General features: G+C 39.1%; 1 pseudogene across 1 annotated transcript in view; it reads right to left on the bottom strand.

Annotated features, from left to right (window-relative positions):
- Positions 1-91: 91 nt before the first annotated feature.
- LOC307175747 (UDP-N-acetylglucosamine--peptide N-acetylglucosaminyltransferase 110 kDa subunit-like) overlaps positions 92-9,925 on the bottom strand; it is a 45,131-nt pseudogene continuing 35,297 nt past the window's right edge. The window contains exon 6 of the transcript XR_013831788.1: positions 92-6,712. The product of XR_013831788.1 is annotated as a UDP-N-acetylglucosamine--peptide N-acetylglucosaminyltransferase 110 kDa subunit-like (transcript). The remainder of the gene's footprint in view (positions 6,713-9,925) is intronic.

Raw genomic sequence — 9,925 nt, 5'->3', positions numbered from 1 at the left:
ATATAATAGGTTACCTCTGCTAATCCCAAACTCCCAATCCATCACTCCCCCACCTCCCCCTTCCCCTCGGGAACCAAAAGTTTGTGTGCTATGTCTGTGAGTCTGTTTCTGTTTCATGGATAAGTTCATTTGTATCATATTCTAGATTCCACATATAAGTGATATCATATGGTATTTGTCTTTCTCCTTCTCACTTACTTCATTTAGTATAATAGTCTCTAGGTCCAGCCATGTTGCTGCAAATGGCATTATTTCATTCTTTTTTATAGCTGAGTAGTATTCCATTTTATATATATCACATCTTCTTTATCCATTCATCTGTGAGTGGACATTTAGGTTGTTTGCATGTCTTGGCTATTATAAATAGTGCTGCTGTGAACATAGGGGTGCATGTATGTTTTCGAATTATAGTTTTGTCCAGATATTTTCCCAGGAGTAAGATTGCTGGATCATATGGTAGCTCTATTTTTAGCTTTTTGAGGAACTGCCATAGTGTTTCCATAGTGGTTGCACCAATTTACATCCCCACCAACAGTGTAGAAGTCAGTCAGAAAGAGAGAGACAAATACCGTATGCTAACACATATATATGGAATTTAAGGAAAAAAAAAGTCATGAAGAACCTAGGGGTAAAACAGGAATAAAGACACAGACTTACTAGAGAACGGACTTGAGGATATGGGGAGGGGGAAGGGTAAACTGTGACAAAGCGTGAGAGAGGCATGGACATATATTCATGTTCTTTAACATATGAATTGCCCCACTTTATCTGTGTGAAATAAGTTTGTTCCCGTTATTGGGCTGCTTCTCAAGCTTTGCTGCTCATTTGAATGACCTAAAGAGCTTTTAAGAAAAACATTGGTGTCTGGGTCCCAGCCCCAGAGATTTTGATTCAGTAGGTCTAGGGAGGAGCCTGGGTACAGGGAGGGCTCAGAGTTCCCCAGGTGATTCTAATGTGCAGCAACTTTGGGAACCACCTCTTGGCTTCAATCCAGCTAGTGATCAGATATTAAATCTAAGACACATGGGCTAGTGCGTAAGCTCTAGGAAGATTCGTGCCAGGGAAAATGATCGATAGTTGTGTTACTTCTCTGAAATGGATTGAAATTTCCAATTCGCATGAACAGGGGAGGGTGAATGGGTGAATGCAATAAGGTGTTATCATTTACGTATTGCCCTATGTGTATGGCTAGAAGCTTTTGCAACTGAGGTCTGCCCTACTTTTCATGCTAATGGTAATGCTTGTCCTCCTAATGCAGCTGTAAACTTTATAAGCCCATAGGTGGACAGCATCACAAAATATTTACCCCTCCCCACTGGCCCACTCTCAAGCTTCTCTCCCCTTCCCCAATACACAAATGTACATCAATGCTCTTGAGACCACTATCAACATATTGACCTTCAATTCTTCTACTTTGCAGCTTCCCTCTTATCAGGAGATGTCAGCATTTAGTGCAAGGACAAATGTTTGCCTCTTGGTGAGTAATGTAGGCAATGCCTCCAAGAGACAAAAAGCCCTTAGGGAGGGGGAAAAAGTCTTTCAAAAAGGTTGATGCCCAGAGGAGGCATTTTCAGTCATCTCAGCTTAGAGGTCAAATATCCAAAATTAAAAAGGTTAAAAAAAAGAAAAAGAAGAAAGCAAGGAAGAAAATAAGGAAACAATTTTCTTATGCCATAGTAATAAGGCAGTTTTCCTTAAAAAAAAAAAGACTTAAGCCTTAAATTCTCTTTCCTAATCAAAATGTGCTTTTCCGTCTTTAGACTATTCCTCTTATATCCTGTATTATTCATGACGTTTAATTCTTGAAATAGCACATGGCTGAAAACAGAAGCTAACCTCTTGTCCACTATGAATTAAATCTTCTTTTCCTAGGACCTGTCTACAGTGTACAATTTGGGGTTTGCCAACATAATTATTTTTTCTGAAATAAGTTACAGCATTTTGCCTTTTCAATATATAGTTATACAATATATTGTTAACACAACATAGTTAATATAGTCAATAGTCAATACAACTATAACACACGTGATATGATGCCACTTTGGTGATTTTCTTCATCCATGTAATTCTGAAATTTGACAGTATAGTTTTCATATTCTAATGACCTGAGTATTACCTTTGCAAGGATAGAAAAATAAAATAAATTCATAATATTCTTGTGTGGTTTGCCCCTGGGGTGGATTACCATAATGAGGGGATATTTGAGCCTTTCCCCAAGTCATTAAAAAACCTCCAGCGAGCAGCCCCTTGTCCTCTCCAGGGAGTGGGGGGCAAGGATCTTTAATCATAATAATCCTGGGGGGAGAAATCTCAGAAATAAGACATCTGCTTCTGTGCCTTGTTGTTTTGCAGAATAGCAATGATTGCTTTAGCAGCTTCTATTGCCATGTGTGTACAATAAGTAAATGAACATAAAATTGAATGAACGCATAAAAGAAGGATAAACCCACCCAGCTTAACGAATCCACTCTCTCACCTGCTGTGCCCTGAAACATGAAAGAAAGAATCACGGGATCATAAGGATTAATAAAATAACAGTCTCTGTTAACAATATTGACAGAAGGTATAGGAAAATTTGTCTGATGTGGGACCAACAGCTTAACTGCTTAATCCTTTTTTTTTTTTTAAGGGCAACTCATTCATTTATTGTTTAAAGATTGCAAGAAAACTTCTGAATTTCTGTAGCACAGTTTAAATGTTTTACTTTTTGATAAATCAGAGTATAATAGAAAAAACAATTAGTTTCCAGTAATATCTATATCTCTATTCAGAATTAAGTCTTCCACAGACATGTAATCTGGAAACAAAATCCTGTTGCAATAAGCAAAGCTTCAACAGAGCTGCTACTTTTCGGGCCAGGGAAAGGTTCATCCCTATAGGAGGAGGATGTGCTATGTAAAATGGCTGCAAGGTCACAGCCTTGAGGGCGCTGGAAGTCTATTATCCTATCCCACATTACGTAGTTTGGTGAACTTCAAACGACCGTTCATCTGCAACCAAGCTGGCAAAGTTTAACTGATATTTCAAGCAGGTAAAAAATAAATGAAAAGAAATCCTTACACTGATGTTCCTTGATTCACACTGTTAAATGGTTCATTAACATGTAATTCTGGCTAAGAATTACATTTGAGACTCCTTGCTCAGATTTTGGTTAACAGTACAAATCTTTGAGAAATTCAAGTTCTTATTAATCAATAATTTGTCAGCTAGGCTACATTCAGGCATCAGCTGCAACTACAGAATAGGTGCACTGCCTCAGTGCTTTAGAAAGACATAATCTAGAACACTACTAGCAGACAAAATATCTGTTACTAGACAGCACAGGTGCAGTACAGCAAGACAAAAACATATATTCATGTGTGCCGCGGACCAGCCGGAGAAAGAGGATTTCACCGCCCAGGGTCAGAAGGGAAGGGGTAAGCAACTGAAGTAGCACCGACGAATGGGGTCAGAAGGACCAAGACAACTGATGGTTGCAAGGCAAATTTTATTGCGCTACAGTTGCAGATTATCTAGACTAGAAAAAGGAAGGTTGCCAGATGGTGGTTTACATTATCTACAGACTGTCTCGGCTCAAGGTTAACTTCCCTGGGAGGAAACCCATAAACCCAGAAGCATCAAAAATAACCTGCATGTGCAGGGGGAAGACAGCTTTGCTTGTCTCATTTTACATTCTTTCTGATCTCTGGGCCCTGGTGATTTATCTCCCATGGAATGGAACAAGGAGGGGAACAAGTAGGGACAGTCCCTTCGAGCAGCGGCGGCATGCCTGGCATGTCCTTACCTGCTCTCAAGGCTGACTGCTTCCCACAGGTCCCCCCTTTTTTATTTTTTAACTTTTGCTGCAAAATAATTCCATGAAGTTTAGTGCCGAGAGTAGTGTACTGTTGCATGAGGATATGAAACAGACATGAGAAGATTATCATCAACAATAGGCAAATTATGGCCAGGGTAATAAATCCTGACAACCTTCCAGTAATCCAAGACTGAGGGTTTAACCACTTTAAATGATCCAGTAAAGTTTGAATTACATCTTCTGGCGAAACATCATCAAGATGTGTATTTTGTATATCCTGAATTTCAGCATTTAATTTCTTAAGATCAAGACTAATATTATTATCTGACCAAACACTCAGCAGATGCATTTTTACTTTTTCCCATTCCCAAATACAGTCACTGTACTTTTAAGGAGTAACACACATCCATGTATACTTTGCATGACAAGCTAAACGCATCCTCAATTTTAATGCTTCTATCTGATCTCCAATCCCCAACATTGCGTTTTTAAATTCATCTAACTTGTTATTAATCCGTAAATATATGTGACTTTGTAAAGATAAAGCAAGACTGGTATGTTGAGATAACCGATTAGCAAAGTGAGCATGATGAATACTCTGTGAAAGAGCAAGACCGGCAGTAGCCACAGTAGCAGACAGAGCAGGCGACGCAAGTAAACTTACTATTAGCCACCCAAGAAAGCGTCTCCTTCTCTGCAAGGCTTTAGAGAGTTCCACCCATGCCTGTACTCCAGTATCTTCATACCAAGGTTCTCTCAGATGTACAGGCACCATAACATACATGGGTTGCTTTAGTATAAGCACAGATTGCGTTCCTGCAGAAGGGAACATACAACTGCTAAAAATACAATTAACACAGCTAATATTATATCCTCCTTTGGAAGAATTACCAATGTTAATAGAACCAAACAAAAGTGTATATGGAGGAGCAACACAAGTTATAACAGGGGTATTGGAATAAGTTAGAGCTAGTTTCCATATATCCCAGTTCTTTTGAAATGTGATAAACCTATCTATGATGGGAAAAGAGGAGATAAGAATTGACACATTGGTATAATCTATAGTACACCATATTTGGTTATTATTCCAAGATGCATTGCAATGTTCAAAATTGGATCCAGGAAAGTTAACGGTCATAAGGGGAGGCAATTGATTTTTTGATTTTCTGTTAAGCATAGTAACCTTATGTCCAGCTATAAGTATCCCTTGTCCTCCAAGTAAATGCTTCATACAGAAATAATTTCCTGAATCTTCACCTGTAACCTTGGTTATAGTAATAGCAGAATCCCTAAGTGGTGAGGCGTATGAGATTTGACCTCTAATATTAATAGCTTGCCCATTTTATACCAAATGATGGTATCCTTAAGATCCTCTCGTCGGCTGGTAGCCGGGCATGTAAGAGTAATGTTGGTTCCTGTAAAACGAAGGATGCCTGGAGAGCCTGACAAACTAATTGATTGATCCGTTCCCTCATAAACATCTGTATGCTCATAACTAATAGCCTTTACACATCCAGTTTCCAGATTCAATGGGCTAAGACAGACAGGATGGGTACTAAACCAGTTAGTATAATTTACAGACATATTGATTTGTTTTATATTCCCAATAAGAGGCCCATAAACACTTATCATTGTAAAATACAGGAAACTCTGCTTCAGACCAAGATATGGGTTGTAATAGTGGAGGATCAGGTACATAGGCCCAGTAAGTTGCTGCGTTAACAGAGGGAACACATGAAATGGTTGCCAACATAACCAAAAATAAAGTTACAGGTGTAACAGGATTATTCTGTTGTTTCACTGACTCTTGAACTCATGAAACCAGTTGTTTAATTTGTCCCCAAGTTGGAACATCACTCCTTTGAGTCGTCCTGGCAAGTGGTCTCCTCTTCTTCTTCTTTTTCTCAATCAACACTGTCAAATTTTCAGGAGAGGTGCAGAGCTTCTTCTACTTCTGAACTAGGTGAGCTGTGGCGAGCCATCTATTTGCTTGACTAAGCGCTCAGGAAGCCAGCAAGGTCCAGGCGCTGATCTGGGAAAGATACACACGTGACCACGTCCCCAAATCAACACAGGATCAGGACCACGCCAAGTGCTGGTTAACGGATCTTTCCAGAGGACCTCCGGAGATTGAGAGGCCAATCTTGGCTCAGCCACCAACCTTCTCCCTGCAGAGCAGCCAAATTTGTCAACAGTGAGAACATTTAAAATAAACAGAGCATGATTTATAAGGTTATGTGGCGTTGTTCTATACAATTCCCCCCTTTTTATTTTTTCAATAGTTAGCTTTAAAGATCTATTTGCACGTTCTATAATACCTTGTCCTTGAGGGGTATATGGAATGCCTGTAATATGGGTAATTTTGTAATGAATTACAAAATGTTGCAAAAGCAGCGGGCCCATTATCTGTTTTAATAATTTTGGGAAGGTTCATGAAAGCAAAACAGTGTATTAAATGAGTGATAACATGTTTAGTAGCTTCTCCGGTCTGTGCTGTAGCACAGAGGAAACCAGAATACGTGTCGATAGTGACATGAACAAACTGTAATTTCCCAAAAGACGGGATATGAGTAACATCCATTTGCCATAAATGTCTAGGTAATAATCCACGAGGATTAACAACATAATGTGGAACAGGAAGGTGAGGTAAGCATTGTGGGCATTGCTTAACAATTTGTGGGGCGGCTTCACCAGTAAGGGAAAATTGTGTGTGTAATGTAGCCGCTGACTGACGGTGTAAAGCGTGCAACTGCTGTGCTGCTTGTGAAGCAGTTTGATCATAACTTACCATAATATGAGGGTGTCCAGGACATGGACCATGAGTATCAAGAGTATGGAGATAATGAATGCAGTATATTAGCCATTCTTGACAGCATGACGAACGGAAAGGAGGAGTACGGTAAATTGGGACATGTCCTGCTTTAGGGAAAAGAGATTGAGGAGGAGGAGTAACTTCAACTCTATTCTTGGGAGGAAAATGTACAGGATAAAGATCACGTTTAGATCGAGTTAAAACATCTGCATTCGCATTAAGTTTAGTCAATGGACCAGGCAAGTTAGAATGAGCACGGATATACAGACCTGCGACAGGACCATCATGGGAACGAATAAGCTGTTGAAGCAAACGAAAAGAGGATGATAATTCAGGGTCATTACTATGTCCTATGCTCGCAGTCTCCAGAAGAAATCACAAGCTAATAAGATATTTACTATCAGAAAACAAATTAAAAGATATAGAAGGCAAATGTTTAAAAGACATAATGACAGCATACAGTTCAACACGTTGAGCTGAAGTCAAGGAAGTTTCTTTAATGAGGTTTGTTCCGTCGTCAATGATTACAGTAGCCACTCCTGAAGAAGAACCGTCCGTAAAAACCAAAGGTACATGAGGAACAGGCTGTTGGCTAATTATAGAAGGAAAGATATGAGTTAAGTTTGCTGAATTGGATCAATTTATCAGCAGGGTAATGGCATTCCAAGGTACCTGAAAATCCTGCAAGAGCAAGACCCCATTCATTACTATGTTGAAAAAGCCAATCTTGTTGACTAACTGAATAAGGGATAATAATTTGAGAAGGTTCTATACTTATAGGTTGTAAGCATCTAGTTCTACCTTGCATTATTAAATTACTAATAAGTTCATAATAAGGGTTAATAACTTTAGAGGGTGTAGATTTCATATGAATCTATTCAGTAATTCCAACAGTTTGCCATAAGGCGGCAGTAGGCACATGAGGAGTTGGACAAATTATTAAGAAAATTGGAAGGTGAGTATGAATTCTAGTTAATTGTGTAGAACTGATAGATCTATTGACTATTTGTAAAGCTTGAAATCCTTCTGGAGTCATAGAGCGTGAAGAAGAAGGATCTGAGTCACCTTTAAGAATATCAAACAAAGGCTGTAATTGAGCAGTAGTAAGTTTTAAGGAAGGCCTTAGCCAATTAATATCTCCAAGTAATTTTTGAAAAGCATTTAATGTTTTTAAATTATCAACTCGAATTTGCAGTTTTTGAGGCCTAATAGTAGTGTTATCAATATATTTTCCCAAATATAAAAATGGAGATTGTCTTTGAATTTTTTTTGAGGCAATGACCAAGCCAAATGATTGTAAGGACTGTTGTAAAAATTGAAAAGCAGTCTCTAATAAAGAAATATTATCAGTGGCTAAAAGTATATCATCCATATAATGTATGAGATATAACGATGGAAACCTTTTTCTCACAGGAGTCAAGGCCTGAGCCACATATTTTTGGCATAATGTAGGACTATTTGCCATGCCCTGAGGCAATACTTTCCATTGAAATCTCCTCATGGCTTCCTTAAAATTTAAGGCAGGCAAGCTAAAAGCAAAATGTTTTCTATCTTCAGGAAACAAAGGAATAGTGAAAAAACAATCTTTTAAATCTATAACTAAAAGATGATAATTGTGTGGTATGGCTGTTGGAGAGGGTAGGCCTGGTTGAAGAGCTCCCATTATTAGCATAGTTTTATTAACAGCTCTTAGATCCTGTAATAACCTATATTTTCCAGATTTTTTCTTGATAATAAAAATAGGAGTATTCCAAGGACTACTGGAAATTTCTAAATGCCCTAATTGTTCTAGTACTAATTGTTCTGCAGCCTCTAATTTCCCCTTTGTGAGGGGCCATTGGTCCACCCATACAGGGTCATCAGTCAGCCAAGTAATTGGATCAGCAGTGAGTGGAGAATCCAAGGCCCCTAAGAAAAACCCAAACCTTGTCTATCATATTTTATTTTCACATCAATAGGATAGACAGTTCCTTGTTGGTTTGTTCCCAGCCCTTTTGTGGGAAGAAATCCTTGATCCAACATCATATTAGAGACTTGAGAGTTTGGACTATAAAGTAATACTCCCATTTCTTTTAATATATCTCGGCCCCAGAGGTTTAAAGCAGCCCAGGCAAAACATAAGGCTGGAAATATCCTGAATGGCCCTCACTATCTTGCCATAAAAAAAAACTGACTACTTTGCATAGGAGAAGAACTTTGTCCTATTCCGTGAAGTTGTGTAATAGTAGGACTAATGGGCCAACGTTTAGGCCAGTGTACCTGCGTCATAACAGAGACATCAGCTCCAGTGTCTAACAAACCTGAAAAAACCTTTCCATTAATGGTTCATTTCATTTCTGGACGTTCTTTCCCTATATTCTGAATCCAGTAGGCAGCATTAGACGATCCAAAAGCCTTTGTTTCTCTCTTTTGATGTTGTAAACTTTGTCCATGAGGTACAAAGGGCAAAAGCAGCAATTGTGCAATTTTATCACCAGGAGAAATAGTTATTATATTTTTAATAGTTTGTGCCATGATTTTTATTTCTCCTTCGTAGTCAGAATCTATGACCCCTGGCATAACAGTTAAACCTTTCATGGTGACACTACTTCTTCCCAATAATAGTCCCATCAAACCCTTGCGTAAAGGTCCACAGATGCCCGTAGAGAGGGCCTGAGGACCCATTTCAGGAGTTAATACATATCGGGCGGAGGTACTGAGCTCCAGTCCTGCGCTTCCTGGTGTTGCTCTGGAGAGCGAGGATATTGTATGTTTTTGTTTTTGGTTAATGTCTGATTGATAATTTGAGGAGGATACACAGACATTGCCCTTATTATTTGTTGGGGCCGGGGAAGGCCCTGGGAAGAGTTTCCTGACAGTGGTGGCCCATCCTTGTGGGCCACTGAGCAACAATCTTGTGCCCAATGTTTTCCCCTATTGCATTTAGGGCATAAACCAGGGATTTTCTGACCATCTGGAGGTTTTTGAGTAGGGAAGGAAGGACTAGGGTTAGAATTAAAAGATCTACATTCTCTAGCAAAAGGACCTGCCTTTCTGCATTTAAAACAAGTCTTTGTTTTCTTTTGATTGTTTTTAAACCCCACTTTAGTTAATGCTGCAGCCACAGCAGCACCCTGTATATAAGTGGGCCCAATGTCTGCAGAAAGGTGAATATAATCCTCCAATGTTCCCCGTTTTCTCCAAGGTCCAATTGCAGCCTGACACTCATTATTAGCATTTTCAAAAGCAAGTTGCTTAACTACAATCATACCAGTGAGTCAGTGAGTCCGTCCACAATGAGTCTCCCCACCGCCTGTGACAACCTATCTACAAAATCA

This window comes from Stenella coeruleoalba (assembly GCF_951394435.1).
Source record: "Stenella coeruleoalba genome assembly, chromosome: 17".
Classification (NCBI taxonomy): Eukaryota; Metazoa; Chordata; class Mammalia; order Artiodactyla; family Delphinidae; genus Stenella; species Stenella coeruleoalba.
This window is presented reverse-complemented; position numbering and strand designations above follow the sequence as displayed.